Source organism: Hyperolius riggenbachi, chromosome 10 (assembly GCF_040937935.1).
Source record: "Hyperolius riggenbachi isolate aHypRig1 chromosome 10, aHypRig1.pri, whole genome shotgun sequence".
Classification (NCBI taxonomy): Eukaryota; Metazoa; Chordata; class Amphibia; order Anura; family Hyperoliidae; genus Hyperolius; species Hyperolius riggenbachi.
This window is the reverse complement of record NC_090655.1, coordinates 256,783,139-256,803,668: the sequence shown is the minus strand read 5'-3', so window position 1 is coordinate 256,803,668 and position 20,530 is coordinate 256,783,139. Positions and strand designations below refer to the sequence as shown.

Here is a 20,530-nt window from a genome sequence, read left to right as displayed (position 1 = left end):
TACTAATCTCCCCACTGCTCCCCCATACCCATGTCTGTACTAATCCCCCCACTGCTCCCCCATACCCATGTCTGTACTAATCCCCCCACTGCTCACCCATACCCATATCTGTACTAATCTCCCCACTGCTCCCCCATACCCATGTCTGTACTAATCCCCCACTGCTCCCCCATACCCATGTCTGTTCTAATCCCCCACTGCTCCCCATACCCATGTCTGTACTAATCCCCCACTGCTCCCCCATACCCATGTCTGTACTAATCCCCCCACTGCTCCCCCATACTCATGTCTGTACTAATCCCCCCACTGCTCCTCCATACACATGTCTGTACTAATCCCCCACTGCTCCCCCATACCCATGTCTGTACTAATCTCCCCCCACTGCTCCCCCATACCCATGTCTGTACTAATCCCCACAATGCTCCCCCATACCCATGTCTGTACTAATCCCCCCACTGTTCTCCCATAACCCATGTCTGTACTAATCCCCACAATGCTCCCCCATACCCATGTCTGTACTAATCTACCCACTGCTCCCCCATACCCATGTCTGTACTAATCTCCCTCACTGCTCCCCCATACCCATGTCTGTACTAATCCACCCACTGCTCTCCCATACCCAAGTCTGTACTAATCCCCCACTGCTCCCCCATACCCATGTCTGTACTAATCCACCCACTGCTCCCCATACCCATGTCTGTACTAATCCCCCACTGCTCCCCCATACCCATGTCTGTACTAATCTCCCCACTGCTCCCCCATACCCATGTCTGTACTAATCCCCACAATGCTCCCCCATACCCATGTCTGTACTAATCCACCCACTGCTCCCCATACCCATGTCTGTACTAATCCCCCCACTGCTCTCCCATACCCATGTCTGTACTAATCCCCCCACTGCTCCCCCCATACCCATGTCTGTACTAATCTCCCCACTGCTCCCCCATACCCATGTCTGTACTAATCCCCCACTGCTCCCCCATACCCATGTCTGTACTAATCTCCCCACTGCTCCCCTTACCCATGTCTGTACTAATCTACCCACTGCTCCCCCATACCCATGTCTGTACTATTCTCCCCCACTGCTCCCCCATACCCATGTCTGTACTAATCCACCCACTGCTCTGCCATACCCCATGTCTGTACTAATCCCACCAGTGCTCCCCCATACCCATGTCTGTACTAATCCCCCCACTGCTCCCCCATACCCATGTCTGTACTAATCCCCCCACTGCTCCCCCATACCAATGTCTCTACCAATCCCCCCCACTGCTCTCCCATACCCATGTCTGTACTAGTCCACCCACTGCTCACCAATACCCATGTCTATACTAATTCCCCTACTGCTCCCCATACCCATGTCTGTACTAATCCCCCCACTGCTCCCCCATACCCATGTCTGTACTAATCCACCCACTGCTCTCCCATACCCATATCTATATTAATCTCCTCCCTGCTCCCCATACCCATGTCTGTACTAATCTCCCACACTGCTCCCCCATACCCATGTCTGTACTAATCCCCCCACTACTCCCCCATACCCATGTCTGTACTAATCCTCCCACTGCTCCCCATACCCATGTCTGTACTAATCCCTCCCCACTGCTCCCCCATACCCATGTCTGTACTAATCCCACCCACTGCTCTCCCATACCCATGTCTGTACTAATCCCCCCACTGCTCACCCATAACCCATGTCTGTACTAATCTCCCCACTGCTCCCCCATACCCATGTCTGTACTAATGCCCCCATTGCTCCCCATACCCATGTCTGTACTAATCTCCCCACTGCTCCCCCATACCCATGTCTGTACTAATCTCCCCCCACTGCTCCCCCATACCCATGTCTGTACTAATCCCCCCACTGCTCCCCCATACCCATGTCTGTACTAATCCCCCACTGCTCTCCCATACCCATGTCTGTACTAATCCCCCCACTGCTCCCCATACCCATGTCTGTACTAATCCCCCACTGCTCCCCCATACCCATGTCTGTACTAATCCTCCACTGCTCTCCCATACCCATGTCTCTACCAATCCCCCCACTGCTCTCCCATACCCATGTCTCTACCAATCCCCCCACTGCTCTCCCATACCCATGTCTGTACTAATCCCCCCACTGCTCCCCCATACCCATGTCTGTACTAATCCCCCCACTGCTCCCCCATACCCATGTCTGTACTAATCCCCCCACTGCTCCCCCATACCCATGTCTGTACTAATCTCCCCACTGCTCCCCCATACCCATGTCTGTACTAATCCCCCCACTGCTCTCCCATACCCATGTCTGTACTAATCCCCCCACTGCTCCCCCCATACCCATGTCTGTACTAATCTCCCCACTGCTCCCCCATACCCATGTCTGTACTAATCCTCCACTGCTCTCCCATACCCATGTCTCTACCAATCCCCCCACTGCTCTCCCATACCCATGTCTGTACTAATCTCCCCACTGCTCCCCCACACCCATGTCTGTACTAATCTCCCCACTGCTCCCCCATACCCATGTCTGTACTAATCCCCCCACTGCTCCCCCATACCCATGTCTGTACTAATCTCCCCACTGCTCCCCCATACCCATGTCTGTACTAATCCCCCACTGCTCCCCCATACCCATGTCTGTACTAATCCCCCCCACTACTCCCCCATACCCATGTCTGTACTAATCCCCACAATGCTCCCCCATATCCATGTCTGTACTAATCCCCCCACTGCTCCCCCATACCCATGTCTGTACTAATCTCCCCACTGCTCCCCCATACCCATGTCTGTACTAATCCCCACAATGCTCCCCCATACCCATGTCTGTACTAATCCCCCCACTGCTCTCCCATAACCCATGTCTGTACTAATCCCCCACTGCTCCCCCATACCCATGTCTGTACTAATCCCCACAACGCTCCCCCATACCCATGTCTGTACTAATCTACCCACTGCTCCCCCATACCCATGTCTGTACTAATCTCCCCCACTGCTCCCCCATACCCATGTCTGTACTAATCCACCCACTGCTCTGCCATACCCCATGTCTGTACTAATCCCACCAGTGCTCCCCCATACCCATGTCTGTACTAATCCCCCCACTGCTCCCCCATACCCATGTCTGTACTAATCCCCCCACTGCTCCCCCATACCAATGTCTCTACCAATCCCCCCCACTGCTCCCCCATACCCATGTCTGTACTAATCCCCCCACTGCTCCCCCATACCCATGTCTGTACTAATCCCCCCACTGCTCCCCCATACCAATGTCTCTACCAATCCCCCCCACTGCTCCCCCATACCCATGTCTGTACTAATCCCCCCACTGCTCTCCCATACCCAAGTCTGTACTAATCCCCCACTGCTCCCCCATACCAATGTCTCTACCAATCCCCCCACTGCTCCCCCATACCCATGTCTGTACTAATCCCCCCACTGCTCCCCCATACCCATGTCTGTACTAATCCCCCACTGCTCCCCCATACCCATGTCTGTACTAATCCACCCACTGCTCCCCATACCCATGTCTGTACTAATCCCCCACTGCTCTCCCATACCCATGTCTGTACTAATCCCCCCACTGCTCCCCCATACCCATGTCTCTACTAATCTTCCCACTGCTCTCCCATACCCATGTCTGTACTAGTCCACCCACTGCTCACCAATACCCATGTCTATACTAATCCCCCTACTGCTCCCCATACCCATGTCTGTACTATTCCCCCCACTGCTCCCCCATACCCATGTCTGTACTAATCCACCCACTGCTCTCCCATACCCATATCTATATTAATCTCCTCCCTGCTCCCCATACCCATGTCTGTACTAATCTCCCACACTGCTCCCCCATACCCATGTCTGTACTAATCCCTCCCCACTGCTCCCCCATACCCATGTCTGTACTAATCCCACCCACTGCTCTCCCATACCCATGTCTGTACTAATCCCCCCACTGCTCCCCCATAACCCATGTCTGTACTAATCTCCCCACTGCTCCCCCATACCCATGTCTGTACTAATGTCCCCATTGCTCCCCATACCCATGTCTGTACTAATCCCCCCACTGCTCCCCCATAACCCATGTCTGTACTAATCTCCCCACTGCTCCCCCATACCCATGTCTGTACTAATCCCCCCACTGCTCTCCCATACCCATGTCTGTACTAATCCCCCCACTGCTCCCCCATACCCATGTCTGTACTAATCTCCCCACTGCTCCCCCATACCCATGTCTGTACTAATCCCCCCACTGCTCCCCCATACCCATGTCTGTACTAATCCCCCCACTGCTCACCCATACCCATATCTGTACTAATCTCCCCACTGCTCCCCCATACCCATGTTTGTACTAATCCCCCACTGCTCCCCCATACCCATGTCTGTTCTAATCCCCCACTGCTCCCCATACCCATGTCTGTACTAATCCCCCACTGCTCCCCCATACCCATGTCTGTACTAATCCCCCCACTGCTCCCCCATACTCATGTCTGTACTAATCCCCCCACTGCTCCTCCATACACATGTCTGTACTAATCCCCCACTGCTCCCCCATACCCATGTCTGTACTAATCTCCCCCCACTGCTCCCCCATACCCATGTCTGTACTAATCCCCACAATGCTCCCCCATACCCATGTCTGTACTAATCCCCCCACTGTTCTCCCATAACCCATGTCTGTACTAATCCCCACAATGCTCCCCCATACCCATGTCTGTACTAATCTACCCACTGCTCCCCCATACCCATGTCTGTACTAATCTCCCTCACTGCTCCCCCATACCCATGTCTGTACTAATCCACCCACTGCTCTCCCATACCCAAGTCTGTACTAATCCCCCACTGCTCCCCCATACCCATGTCTGTACTAATCCACCCACTGCTCCCCATACCCATGTCTGTACTAATCCCCCACTGCTCCCCCATACCCATGTCTGTACTAATCTCCCCACTGCTCCCCCATACCCATGTCTGTACTAATCCCCACAATGCTCCCCCATACCCATGTCTGTACTAATCCACCCACTGCTCCCCATACCCATGTCTGTACTAATCCCCCCACTGCTCTCCCATACCCATGTCTGTACTAATCCCCCCACTGCTCCCCCCATACCCATGTCTGTACTAATCTCCCCACTGCTCCCCCATACCCATGTCTGTACTAATCCCCCACTGCTCCCCCATACCCATGTCTGTACTAATCTACCCACTGCTCCCCCATACCCATGTCTGTACTATTCTCCCCCACTGCTCCCCCATACCCATGTCTGTACTAATCCACCCACTGCTCTGCCATACCCCATGTCTGTACTAATCCCACCAGTGCTCCCCCATACCCATGTCTGTACTAATCCCCCCACTGCTCCCCCATACCCATGTCTGTACTAATCCCCCCACTGCTCCCCCATACCAATGTCTCTACCAATCCCCCCCACTGCTCTCCCATACCCATGTCTGTACTAGTCCACCCACTGCTCACCAATACCCATGTCTATACTAATTCCCCTACTGCTCCCCATACCCATGTCTGTACTAATCCCCCCACTGCTCCCCCATACCCATGTCTGTACTAATCCACCCACTGCTCTCCCATACCCATATCTATATTAATCTCCTCCCTGCTCCCCATACCCATGTCTGTACTAATCTCCCACACTGCTCCCCCATACCCATGTCTGTACTAATCCCCCCACTACTCCCCCATACCCATGTCTGTACTAATCCTCCCACTGCTCCCCATACCCATGTCTGTACTAATCCCTCCCCACTGCTCCCCCATACCCATGTCTGTACTAATCCCACCCACTGCTCTCCCATACCCATGTCTGTACTAATCCCCCCACTGCTCACCCATAACCCATGTCTGTACTAATCTCCCCACTGCTCCCCCATACCCATGTCTGTACTAATGCCCCCATTGCTCCCCATACCCATGTCTGTACTAATCTCCCCACTGCTCCCCCATACCCATGTCTGTACTAATCTCCCCCCACTGCTCCCCCATACCCATGTCTGTACTAATCCCCCCACTGCTCCCCCATACCCATGTCTGTACTAATCCCCCACTGCTCTCCCATACCCATGTCTGTACTAATCCCCCCACTGCTCCCCATACCCATGTCTGTACTAATCCCCCACTGCTCCCCCATACCCATGTCTGTACTAATCCTCCACTGCTCTCCCATACCCATGTCTCTACCAATCCCCCCACTGCTCTCCCATACCCATGTCTCTACCAATCCCCCCACTGCTCTCCCATACCCATGTCTGTACTAATCCCCCCACTGCTCCCCCATACCCATGTCTGTACTAATCCCCCCACTGCTCCCCCATACCCATGTCTGTACTAATCCCCCCACTGCTCCCCCATACCCATGTCTGTACTAATCTCCCCACTGCTCCCCCATACCCATGTCTGTACTAATCCCCCCACTGCTCTCCCATACCCATGTCTGTACTAATCCCCCCACTGCTCCCCCCATACCCATGTCTGTACTAATCTCCCCACTGCTCCCCCATACCCATGTCTGTACTAATCCTCCACTGCTCTCCCATACCCATGTCTCTACCAATCCCCCCACTGCTCTCCCATACCCATGTCTGTACTAATCTCCCCACTGCTCCCCCACACCCATGTCTGTACTAATCTCCCCACTGCTCCCCCATACCCATGTCTGTACTAATCCCCCCACTGCTCCCCCATACCCATGTCTGTACTAATCCCCCCCACTACTCCCCCATACCCATGTCTGTACTAATCCCCACAATGCTCCCCCATATCCATGTCTGTACTAATCCCCCCACTGCTCCCCCATACCCATGTCTGTACTAATCTCCCCACTGCTCCCCCATACCCATGTCTGTACTAATCCCCACAATGCTCCCCCATACCCATGTCTGTACTAATCCCCCCACTGCTCTCCCATAACCCATGTCTGTACTAATCCCCCACTGCTCCCCCATACCCATGTCTGTACTAATCCCCACAACGCTCCCCCATACCCATGTCTGTACTAATCTACCCACTGCTCCCCCATACCCATGTCTGTACTAATCTCCCCCACTGCTCCCCCATACCCATGTCTGTACTAATCCACCCACTGCTCTGCCATACCCCATGTCTGTACTAATCCCACCAGTGCTCCCCCATACCCATGTCTGTACTAATCCCCCCACTGCTCCCCCATACCCATGTCTGTACTAATCCCCCCACTGCTCCCCCATACCAATGTCTCTACCAATCCCCCCCACTGCTCCCCCATACCCATGTCTGTACTAATCCCCCCACTGCTCCCCCATACCCATGTCTGTACTAATCCCCCCAACTGCTCCCCCATACCAATGTCTCTACCAATCCCCCCCACTGCTCCCCCATACCCATGTCTGTACTAATCCCCCCACTGCTCTCCCATACCCAAGTCTGTACTAATCCCCCACTGCTCCCCCATACCAATGTCTCTACCAATCCCCCCACTGCTCCCCCATACCCATGTCTGTACTAATCCCCCCACTGCTCCCCCATACCCATGTCTGTACTAATCCCCCACTGCTCCCCCATACCCATGTCTGTACTAATCCACCCACTGCTCCCCATACCCATGTCTGTACTAATCCCCCACTGCTCTCCCATACCCATGTCTGTACTAATCCCCCCACTGCTCCCCCATACCCATGTCTCTACTAATCTTCCCACTGCTCTCCCATACCCATGTCTGTACTAGTCCACCCACTGCTCACCAATACCCATGTCTATACTAATCCCCCTACTGCTCCCCATACCCATGTCTGTACTATTCCCCCCACTGCTCCCCCATACCCATGTCTGTACTAATCCACCCACTGCTCTCCCATACCCATATCTATATTAATCTCCTCCCTGCTCCCCATACCCATGTCTGTACTAATCTCCCACACTGCTCCCCCATACCCATGTCTGTACTAATCCCTCCCCACTGCTCCCCCATACCCATGTCTGTACTAATCCCACCCACTGCTCTCCCATACCCATGTCTGTACTAATCCCCCCACTGCTCCCCCATAACCCATGTCTGTACTAATCTCCCCACTGCTCCCCCATACCCATGTCTGTACTAATGTCCCCATTGCTCCCCATACCCATGTCTGTACTAATCTCCCCACTGCTCCCCCATACCCATGTCTGTACTAATCTCCCCACTGCTCCCCCATACCCATGTCTGTACTAATGCCCCGATTGCTCCCCATACCCATGTCTGTACTAATCTCCCCACTGCTCCCCCATACCCATGTCTGTACTAATCTCCCACCACTGCTCCCCCATACCCATGTCTGTACTAATCCCCCCACTGCTCCCCCATACCCATGTCTGTACTAATCCCCCACTGCTCCCCCATACCCATGTCTGTACTAATCTCCCCACTGCTCCCCTTACCCATGTCTGTACTAATCCCCCCCTTGCTCCCCCCATACCCATGTCTGTACTAATCCCTCACTGCTCCCCCATACCCATGTCTCTACCAATTCCCCCACTGCTCTCCCATACCCATGTCTGTACTAATCTCCCCACTGCTCCCCCATACCCATGTCTGTACTAATCCCCCCACTGCTCCCCCATACCCATGTCTGTACTAATCTCCCCACTGCTCCCCCATACCCATGTCTGTACTAATCCCTCCACTGCTCTCCCATACCCATGTCTGTACTAATCCCCCCCACTGCTCCCCATACCCATGTCTGTACTAATCCCCCACTGCTCCCCCATACCCATGTCTGTACTAATCCTCCACTGCTCTCCCATACCCATGTCTCTACCAATCCCCCCACTGCTCTCCCATACCCATGTCTGTACTAATCCCCCCACTGCTCCCCCATACCCATGTCTGTACTAATCCCCCCACTGCTCCCCCATACCCATGTCTGTACTAATCTCCCCACTGCTCCCCCATACCCATGTCTGTACTAATCTCCCCACTGCTCCCCCATACCCATGTCTGTACTAATCCCCCCACTGCTCTCCCATACCCATGTCTGTACTAATCCCCCCACTGCTCCCCCCATACCCATGTCTGTACTAATCTCCCCACTGCTCCCCCATACCCATGTCTGTACTAATCCTCCACTGCTCTCCCATACCCATGTCTCTACCAATCCCCCCACTGCTCTCCCATACCCATGTCTGTACTAATCTCCCCACTGCTCCCCCACACCCATGTCTGTACTAATCTCCCCACTGCTCCCCCATACCCATGTCTGTACTAATCCCCCCACTGCTCCCCCATACCCATGTCTGTACTAATCTCCCCACTGCTCCCCCATACCCATGTCTGTACTAATCCCCCACTGCTCCCCCATACCCATGTCTGTACTAATCCCCCCCCACTACTCCCCCATACCCATGTCTGTACTTATCCCCACAATGCTCCCCCATACCCATGTCTGTACTAATCCCCCCACTGCTCCCCCATACCCATGTCTGTACTAATCTCCCCACTGCTCCCCCATACCCATGTCTGTACTAATCCCCACAATGCTCCCCCATACCCATGTCTGTACTAATCCCCCCACTGCTCTCCCATAACCCATGTCTGTACTAATCCCCCACTGCTCCCCCATACCCATGTCTGTACTAATCCCCACAATGCTCCCCCATACCCATGTCTGTACTAATCTACCCACTGCTCCCCCATACCCATGTCTGTACTAATCTCCCCCACTGCTCCCCCATACCCATGTCTGTACTAATCCACCCACTGCTCTCCCATACCCCATGTCTGTACTAATCCCACCAGTGCTCCCCCATACCCATGTCTGTACTAATCCACCCACTGCTCCCCCATACCCATGTCTGTACTAATCCCCCCACTGCTCCCCCATACCAATGTCTCTACCAATCCCCCCCACTGCTCCCCCATACCCATGTCTGTACTAATCCCCCCACTGCTCCCCCATACCCATGTCTGTACTAATCCCCCCACTGCTCCCCCATACCAATGTCTCTACCAATCCCCCCCACTGCTCCCCCATACCCATGTCTGTACTAATCCCCCCACTGCTCTCCCATACCAAAGTCTGTACTAATCCCCCACTGCTCCCCCATACCCATGTCTGTACTAATCCCCCACTGCTCCCCCATACCAATGTCTCTACCAATCCCCCCACTGCTCCCCCATACCCATGTCTGTACTAATCCCCCCACTGCTCCCCCATACCCATGTCTGTACTAATCCCCCACTGCTCCCCCATACCAATGTCTCTACCAATCCCCCCACTGCTCCCCCATACCCATGTCTGTACTAATCCCCCCACTGCTCCCCCATACCCATGTCTGTACTAATCCCCCACTGCTCCCCCATACCCATGTCTGTACTAATCCACCCACTGCTCCCCATACCCATGACTGTACTAATCCCCCACTGCTCTCCCATACCCATGTCTGTACTAATCCCCCCACTGCTCCCCCATACCCATGTCTGTACTAATCTTCCCACTGCTCTCCCATACCCATGTCTGTACTAGTCCACCCACTGCTCACCAATACCCATGTCTATACTAATCCCCCTACTGCTCCCCATACCCATGTCTGTACTAATCCCCCCACTGCTCCCCCATACCCATGTCTGTACTAATCCACCCACTGCTCTCCCATACCCATATCTATATTAATCTCCTCCCTGCTCCCCATACCCATGTCTGTACTAATCTCCCACACTGCTCCCCCATACCCATGTCTGTACTAATCCCCCCACTACTCCCCCATACCCATGTCTGTACTAATCCTCCCACTGCTCCCCATACCCATGTCTGTACTAATCCCTCCCCACTGCTCCCCCATACCCATGTCTGTACTAATCCCACCCACTGCTCTCCCATACCCATGTCTGTACTAATCCCCCCACTGCTCCCCCATAACCCATGTCTGTACTAATCTCCCCACTGCTCCCCCATACCCATGTCTGTACTAATGCCCCCATTGCTCTCCATACCCATGTCTGTACTAATCTCCCCACTGCTTCCCCATACCCATGTCTGTACTAATCTCCCCACTGCTCCCCCATACCCATGTCTGTACTAATGCCCCCATTGCTCCCCATACCCATGTCTGTACTAACCTCCCCACTGCTCCCCCATACCCATGTCTGTACTAATCTCCCCCCACTGCTCCCCCATACCCATGTCTGTACTAATCCCCCCACTGCTCCCCCATACCCATGTCTGTACTAATCCCCCACTGCTCCCCCATACCCATGTCTGTACTAATCTCCCCACTGCTCCCCTTACCCATGTCTGTACTAATCCCCCCACTGCTCCCCCCATACGCATGTCTGTACTAATCCCTCACTGCTCCCCCATACCCATGTCTGTACTAATCCCTCACTGCTCCCCCATACCCATGTCTGTACTAATCACTCACTGCTCCCCATACCCATGTCTGTACTAATCTCCCTACTGCTCCCCCATACCCATGTCTGTACTAATCCCCCCACTGCTCCCCCATACCCATGTCTGTACTAATCCCCCCACTGTTCCCCCATACCCATGTCTGTACTAATCCACCCACTGCTCTCCCATACCCATGTCTGTACTAATCCCCCCACTGCTCCCCCCATACCCATGTCTGTACTAATCTCCTCACTGCTCCCCCATACCCATGTCTGTACTAATCCCCCCACTGCTCCCCCATACCCATGTCTGTACTAATCTCCCCACTGCTCCCCCATACCCATGTCTGTACTAATCCCCCCACTGCTCTCCCATACCCATGTCTGTACTAATCCCCCCACTGCTCCCCCATACCCATGTCTGTACTAATCTCCCCACTGCTCCCCCATACCCATGTCTGTACTAATCCCCCCACTGCTCCCCCATACCCATGTCTGTACTAATCCCCCCACTGCTCACCCATACCCATATCTGTACTAATCTCCCCACTGCTCCCCCATACCCATGTCTGTACTAATCCCCCACTGCTCCCCCATACCCATGTCTGTTCTAATCCCCCACTGCTCCCCATACCCATGTCTGTACTAATCCCCCACTGCTCCCCCATACCCATGTCTGTACTAATCCCCCCACTGCTCCCCCATACTCATGTCTGTACTAATCCCCCCACTGCTCCTCCATACCCATGTCTGTACTAATCCCCCACTGCTCCCCCATACCCATGTCTGTACTAATCTCCCCCCACTGCTCCCCCATACCCATGTCTGTACTAATCCCCACAATGCTCCCCCATACCCATGTCTGTACTAATCCCCCCACTGTTCTCCCATAACCCATGTCTGTACTAATCCCCACAATGCTCCCCCATACCCATGTCTGTACTAATCTACCCACTGCTCCCCCATACCCATGTCTGTACTAATCTCCCTCACTGCTCCCCCATACCCATGTCTGTACTAATCCACCCACTGCTCTCCCATACCCAAGTCTGTACTAATCCCCCACTGCTCCCCCATACCCATGTCTGTACTAATCCCCCCACTGCTCCCCCATACCCATGTCTGTACTAATCCCCCCACTGCTCCCCCATACCAATGTCTGTACGAATCCCCCCACTGCTTCCCCATACCCATGTCTGTACTAACCTCCCCACTGCTCCCCCATACCCATGTCTGTACTAATCTCCCCACTGCTCCCCCATACCCATGTCTGTAATAATCCCTCACTGCTCCCCCATACCCATGTCTGTACTAATCCCCCCACTGCTCCCCCCATACCCATGTCTGTACTAATCCCTCACTGCTCCCCCATACCCATGTCTGTACTAATCCCTCACTGCTCCCCCATACCCATGTCTGTACTAATCCCTCACTGCTCCCCCATACCCATGTCTGTACAAATTACTCACTGCTCCCCATACCCATGTCTGTACTAATCTCCCTACTGCTCCCCCATACCCATGTCTGTACTAATCCCCCCACTGCTCCCCCATACCCATGTCTGCACGAATCCCCCCACTGCTCCCCCATACCCATGTCTGTACTAATCCCTCACTGCTCCCCCATACCCATGTCTGTACTAATCCCTCACTGCTCCCCATACCCATGTCTGTACTAATCCCTCACTGCTCCCCCATACCCATGCCTGTACTAATCCCTCACTGCTCCCCATACCCATGTCTGTACTAATCCCCCCACTGCTCCCCCATACCCATGTCTGTACTAATCCCTCACTGCTCCCCCATACCCATGTCTGTACTAATCTCCCCACTGCTCCTCCATACCCATGTCTGTACTAATCCCCCCACTGCTCCCCCCATACCCATGTCTGTACTAACCCCCCACTGCTCCCCCATACCCATGTCTGTACTAATCCCCCCACTGCTCCCTCATACCCATGTCTGTACTAATCTCCCCACTGCTCCCCCATACCCATGTCTGTACTAATGCCCCCACTGCTCCCCCATACCCATGTCTGTACTAATCCCTCACTGCTCTCCCATACCCATGTCTGTACTAATGCCCCCACTGCTCCCCCATACCCATATCTATATTAATCCCCCCACTGCTCCCCCATACCCATGTCTGTACTAATCTCCCCACTGCTCCCCCATACCCATGTCTGTACTAATCCCCCCACTGCTCCCCCATACCCATGTCTGTACTAATCTCCCCACTGCTCCCCCATACCCATGTCTGTACTAATCCCCCCACTGCTCCCCCATACCCATGTCTGTACTAATCCCCCCACTGCTCCCCCATACCCATGTCTGTACTAATCCCCCACTGCTCTCCCATACCCATGTCTGTACTAATCCCCCACTGCTCCCCCATACCCATGTCTGTACTAATCCCCCACTGCTCCTCCATACCCATGTCTGTACTAATCCCCCACTGCTCCCCCATACCCATGTCTGTACTAATCCCTCACTGCTCTCCCATACCCATGTCTGTACTAATCCCCCACTGCTCCCCCATACCCATGTCTGTACTAATCTCCCCCCACTGCTCCCCCATACCCATGTCTGTACTAATCCCTCACTGCTCTCCCATACCCATGTCTGTACTAATGCCCCCACTGCTCCCCCATACCCATATCTATATTAATCTCCTCCCTGCTCCCCATACCCATGTCTGTACTAATCACCCCACTGCTCCCCCATACCCATGTCTGTACTAATCTCCTCCCTGCTCACCCATACCCATGTCTGTACTAATCTCCCCACTGCTCTCCCACACCCATGTCTGTACTAATCCCCCCACTGCTCCCCCATACCCATGTCTGTACTAATCCCTCACTGCTCCCCCATACCCATGTCTGTACTAATCCCCCCACTGCTCCCCCATACCCATGTCTGTACTAATCCCCCCACTGCTCCCCCATACCCATGTCTGTACTAATCTCCCACACTGCAGTCTATTCTACTACATGTGCAACGCCCAATGAGCATACATTAGATAGTATATACAGTAACAAGAATCACACAATTACCTTTTCCAACAACGTAGTCTCTCCACTCCTTGCAACTTCTCTTCCTGCTGTGCTAAATTACTTCCTGTATTAGTCGCAATTATTTCCTATCTGTGCGTTCCACCTGGGAGGTGTGACGTCGCCATCTTGTGGCAAATGGGCTAACTGCAGCCTCTGTTTGTGGACCTGTGCAGTCAGCCACTTCTTATTGTTGTTATTCTCTTTCACTACAAAACATCCTCATCCACAGATGAACCACATTCCATCATTATAATAATTATTAGTTCCCAGATAATTGCTGGAGGTAGGGATAATGGCAAATAAAATTAACCTGTGATCCCCCTAAGGCATATGTAATAAAAGGGCACCTTTAAATTTGGGCAGATAGTTGCTGGAGGCAGGGCTAATTCTATATAAAATGGGTCCCTGGGAAAAAATTAACCTGTGAATCCCCTGAGGCATACAGTATGTAATAAAAGGGCACCTGGAAATTTGAGAACACAGGAAAACTGATAGTAAAGTATCTGTACATTTACTGATATTCTACCTAACTGACCGTCTCAAACAGGTTCTCCGGTTCTCCGCAGGCAGCTAGTTTAGATTTCGGCAGTGTGCCTGCGCGGCTCTGGCCGCGTGAGTACTCGATCGCACTCCCGCCTCATTGGCTGTCCTATGCAGGCGCAGTAGGCGTACATCACACACGTACACGTAGTACGCGTACTGTGATGATATATTGGGATGAGGATGATATGTACGATAATATGTAGAATATCGCCGCCGTATGGTATCGCACAGAAGCGTATTTTTCATTTTTCTGGCTGTGTCACATGGGTATGTCAGCCAGTCTGGCTTTGAGGGCTGGAACCCACAGGAGCGCTTTTGCAGCGTTTTGGCAGCACTGCGATACGCTAGCAGTTTGCCAAAACGCTGGGCTAATGTTAATGGATGGGGCAACTTCCACAGGAGCGTTTGCGTTTCTCAGAAATGCAAACGCAGGACTTGCAGCATTTTGGGAGCGTTAGCGCTTCAATGTAAAGTATTGAAACGCTAGCGGAAACGCTCAGCAAAACCTAAACTGAGCGGTTTTGCTAGCGTTTTGTGGTTCAGCACACTGTAACAAAATGAAAAATAATTCACAGGACCAATCAGGATAAAAACGCAAAACGCAAAACGCTACGCACCCACTGGGCAAAAAAATACAATGTTGCAAAACACGACCAAAAACGCGCATGAATCCGCTTGCAAACCGCTCAGACAAAACGCTAGCGGTTGCGTTTGCTGATTTCAGTGGGTTCCAGGCCTGAAGGTATTGGCAGCTAGCTTCATGGAAACTGGTAATGTGATTGCTTGTGGGTGTCAATAGACCTACATTTGCATGGAATTCCTCTGGAAGCAGGGAGCTTGGACATTAGCATACAGTTCGTCTGGACAGCCAGGAACAGGTAATTAGGTTCACTTTTGTTTGGCATCCTGCAAATGTGGTGCATTGCTTTGATCTTTTGTATGAAGGTAAACAGCTGCCTGTGTGCCAAAACACTATCAGACAAACTGAGTCTGCCAAGTTCAAAGTGGACAGGAAAAGCCTTGAAATTCGCATGTCACAGCTAGCCCAGGTGTGACAAGGGGCTCGGCAGGCCGTGATGTCACAAATGGGGAAATTGCGTTAGATTGTGGGACTTGTACCCTCAGGCCCTAAATGGGCCTATAAGAACCTGCACAGGTCCTTCACAACTGGTAGCTCTCTGGAGATAGCAAAGACGCTAGGGCTGCCCGACTAGTGGTCGAAAGCGGCGTTCTCCCGCCAATGACGTTCCAACAACGCTGGTAACGTTTATTTTTCCCTGTTTATTTTGTAGCTTTTTTACTTTTTGTAAATCTTTTGTATATACTATTTTCTGCATTGTTCCTCTTTTTTCCTGGAATATTAAATCGTTATTTAATAAGTTTGACTTCTGCTGTACTAAACTAACACTCATAGCCTACTAGAAGAGACTGAAGTGTAACTGTGTATAAGTCCATGCCTCATTGTATGACTGAGCAACACTACTGTATAGGATTGTAATTGCATTGTGTGTATGGGGCACTTTTGCACTCGACAGCAGAGTGGCTAACAGTATCGTTCGGAACGACTGTTAGTGGTTTTGCTGCACTACAGTGTAACTTGCATTACAAGTCAGTGCCTGATTGTGCCGTGTTACTGTACAACTGTACTGTGTGTGTGTGGCGTTCCCGTATTCGGTCTAAAGCGCAAAGCTGACCCAAATACGAAAACGCGGATTGCGCGCTGAGCACTCGACAGCCGAGTGGACGTGTCTAGCAAAAGCTAGTGGTGGTAGTAAGAAGCGTTTGAGGGGTCACAGCCTTGTTTTTAGCCTGACTGAGGCTGCTTCCCCTCTCGATCTGGTCAAACCCGCAGTCGGGAACCGTATACGGAGGTGTGCCGCGGGCCGGTTCCTGACATGTACTGCGCAGGACGGCCGTGGCGGTAGGATTGGGATTGAGTACGTGCACGGCCAGAAATCATAACTAGTTGCCTGCAGGGGGGACCGGGTGATCTGTTTGAGATGCTGCGGGCACAGGATGTCTGCAGGGGGCTGGGGGAAGCCCCAGGTGAGCGAGAATCTTTTACTCTTCACTTAAAGAGGAACTCCAGTGAAAACAATGTAGTAAAAAAGTGCTTCATTTTTACAATAATTATGTATAAATGATTTAGTCAGTGTTTGCCCATTGTAAAATCTTTTAAATCCCAGATTTACATTCTGACATTACATGGTGACATTTTTACTGTTGGCAGGTGATGTAGCTGCTGCATGTTTTTTTGGCAGTTGGAAACAGCTGTAAACAGCTATTTCCCACAATGCAGCAGCAAGGTTCACAGACAGGAAACTGCCTGGAGTACATACTCAAGAGTTTCTTGTGGGAGGGGTTTCACCACAATATCAGTCATACAGCGCCCCCTGATGGTCTGTTTGTGAAAAGGAATAGATTTCTCATGTAAAAGGGGGTATCAGCTACTGATTGGGATAAAGTTCAATTCTTGGTCGGAGTTTCTCTTTAAGGACCCCTTTAAAGTGTAAAGAAAATTATTAAAATACCGATATTTTAATATAACTAAGCCTAACCCTACACTCACCCAGATCCCTCCCCCCTGATGCCCAACCCTAACCAACAGACCCCCCCCCCCTCCCCCAGGCGGGAGGATAAAGTCTCAATATGTAGACAAGATAAGGTAAAAAGACAGTGGGAGCCTAACATTATGGGGGGTGGAGAGGGGGGTGGAGACAGTGTAAAGATTAAGGAGGTTGGTAAAACTTCAAGTAGCCCATTTCAAGTAAACAAAATTGGTAAATGTGGTGGTAAAAATATAAAGTGCATGGTAACCAATGCTCGGAGCCTTGCAAATAAAATAGACGAACTAGAGTTCATTCTGAATGACAAAGGCTATGACATTGTGGGAATAACCGAGACATGAATGGATGAAAGCCATGACTGGATAGCTAATTTAAAAGGATACAATGTGTTTAGGAAGGATAGAACAGGGAAAAAAGGTGGAGGGGTTTGTCTCTTCGTTAAGAATTCTTTTACAGCTGACCTCAACGATGAGATGGAGGAAGATTGCGAAGATGTGGAGTCCGTTTGGGTAAATATTCATGGTGGAAATAAAAGTTGCCAATTGCTTATTGGGGTATGCTACAGATCACCTCATATTAATGAAGCTGCAGAACTGCGATTACTACAGCAGATTGAAAAAGCTGCAAGTAAAAATGAGGTCATAGTTATGGGCGACTTCAACTTTCCAGACATTGACTGGGGTATTGAGGCTACCCATTCTGGTAAAAGCAGTAGATTTCTGGCAGCACTACAGGACAATTACTTGACTCAAATGGTAACGGAACCAACTAGGGGGAATGCGTTACTGGATCTGATCATTTCTAATAGACCAGATAATGTATCAAATGTGCAGGTTCAATAACATTTGGGAAATAGTGATCACAACATGATAACGTTTGATCTGGTGACTGATAGGCCACGGGGCAGCGGGACCACTAAAACTATGAATTTTAGAAAAGCAAAGTCCAATCAAATTAGGCAGGCACTAAGTTTGGTGAACTGGGATAATGTACTACAAGGGGAGGACACTTAAGGGAAATGGCAAGCTTTTAACCACTTGAGGACCTAGGGCTTTCTACCCCTTAAGGACCGGCCACTTTTTTTCCATTCAGACCACTGCAGCTTTCACGGTTTATTGCTCGCTCATACAACCTACCACCTAAATGAATTTTGGCTCCTTTTCTTGTCACTAATAAGAAGACACCCCAAGGTATTCCGTTAGGAGTATGGTGAGTTCATAGAAGATTTTATTTTTTGTCAAAAGTTAGCGGAAAAAGACACTTTGTGAAAAAACACAATTAAAATCAATTTCCGCTAACTTGTGCCAAAAAATAAAATCTTCTATGAACTCGCCATACTACTAACGGAATACCTTGGGGTGTCTTCTTTCTAAAATGGGGTCATTTGTGCGGTTCCTATACTGCCCTGGCATTTTAGGGGCCCTAAACCGTGAGGAGTAGTCTTGAAACGAAATTTCTCAAAATGACCTGTGAAATCCTAAAGGTACTCATTGGACTTTGGGCCCTTTAGCGCAGTTAGGGTGCAAAAAAGTGCCACACATGTGGTATCGCCATACTCGGGAGAAGTAGTACAATGTGTTTTGGGGTGTATTTTTACACATACACATGCTGGGTGGGAGAAATACCTCTGTAAATGGACAATTGTGTGTAAAAAAATCAAAAGATTGTCATTTACAGAGGTATTTCTCCCACCCAGCATGGGTATGTGTAAAAATACACCCCAAAACACATTATACTACTTCTCCCGAGTACGGCGATACCACATGTGTGGCACTTTTTTGCACCCTAACTGCACTAAGGGGCCCAAAGTCCAATGAGTAACTTTAGGATTTCACAGGTCATTTTTGTTTCAAGACTACTCCTCGCGGTTTAGGGCCCCTAAAATGCCAGGGCAGTATAGGAACCCCACTAATGACCCCATTTTAGAAAGAAGACACCCCAAGGTATTCCGTTAGGAGTATGGTGAGTTCATAGAAGATTTTATTTTTTTGTCACAAGTTAGCGGACATTGATTTTAATAGTTTTTTTTCACAAAGTGTCATTTTCCGCTAACTTGTGACAAAAAATAAAATCTTCTATGAACTCACCATACTCCGTACGGAATACCTTTGGGTGTCTTCTTTCTAGAATGGGGTCATTTGTGGGGTTCCTATACTGCCCTGGCATTTTAGGGGCCCTAAACCGTGAGGAGTAGTCTTGAAACCAAATGTCGCAAAATGACCTGTGAAATCCTAAAGGTACTCATTGGACTTTGGGCCCCTTAGCGTACTTAGGGTGTAAAAAAGTGCCACACATGTGGTACCGCCGTACTCAGGAGAAGTAGTATAATGCGTTTTGTGGTGTATTTTTACACATACCCATGCTAAGTGGGAGAAATATCTCTGTAAATGACAATTGTTTGATTTTTTTACACACAATTGTCCATTTACATAGAAATTTCTCCCACCCAGCATGGGTATGTGTAAAAATACACCCCAAAACACATTATACTACTTTTCCTGAGTACGGCGGTACCACATGTGTGGTTTTTGCAGCCTAGGTGCGCTAAGGGGCCCAACGGCCCAACGTCCTATTCACAGATCATTTTGAAGCATTTGTTTTCTAGACTACTCCTCGCGGTTTAGGGGCCCTAAAATGCCAGGGCAGTATAGGAACCCCACAAGTGACCCCATTTTAGAAAGAAGACACCCCAAGGTATTCTGTTAGGTGTATGGCGAGTTCATAGAAGATTTTATTTTTTGTCACAAGTTAGTGAAAAATGACACTTTGTGAAAAAAAAACAATAAAAATTAATTTCCGCTAACTTTTGACAAAAAATAAAATCTTCTATGAACTCGTCATACACCTAACAAAATACCTTGGGGTGTCTTTTTTTCTAAAATGGGGTCACTTGTGGGGTTCCTATACCGCCCTGGCATTTTACAGGCCCAAAACCGTGAGTAGTCTGGAAACCAAATGTCTCAAAATGACTGTTCAGGGGTATAAGCATCTGCAAATTTTGATGACAGGTGGTCTATGAGGGGGCGAATTTT

The 20,530-nt window shown here is 50.8% G+C and overlaps 1 protein-coding gene across 1 annotated transcript in view; it reads right to left on the bottom strand.

Annotated features, from left to right (window-relative positions):
• Positions 1-14,429, bottom strand: part of LOC137535312 (zinc finger protein 773-like) — a 72,473-nt gene extending 58,044 nt beyond the window's left edge. Inside the window, exon 1 of the mRNA XM_068257142.1 lies at positions 14,389-14,429. The gene's annotated coding sequence lies outside the window, so the exon portion shown is untranslated. The remainder of the gene's footprint in view (positions 1-14,388) is intronic.
• Positions 14,430-20,530: the final 6,101 nt, after the last annotated feature.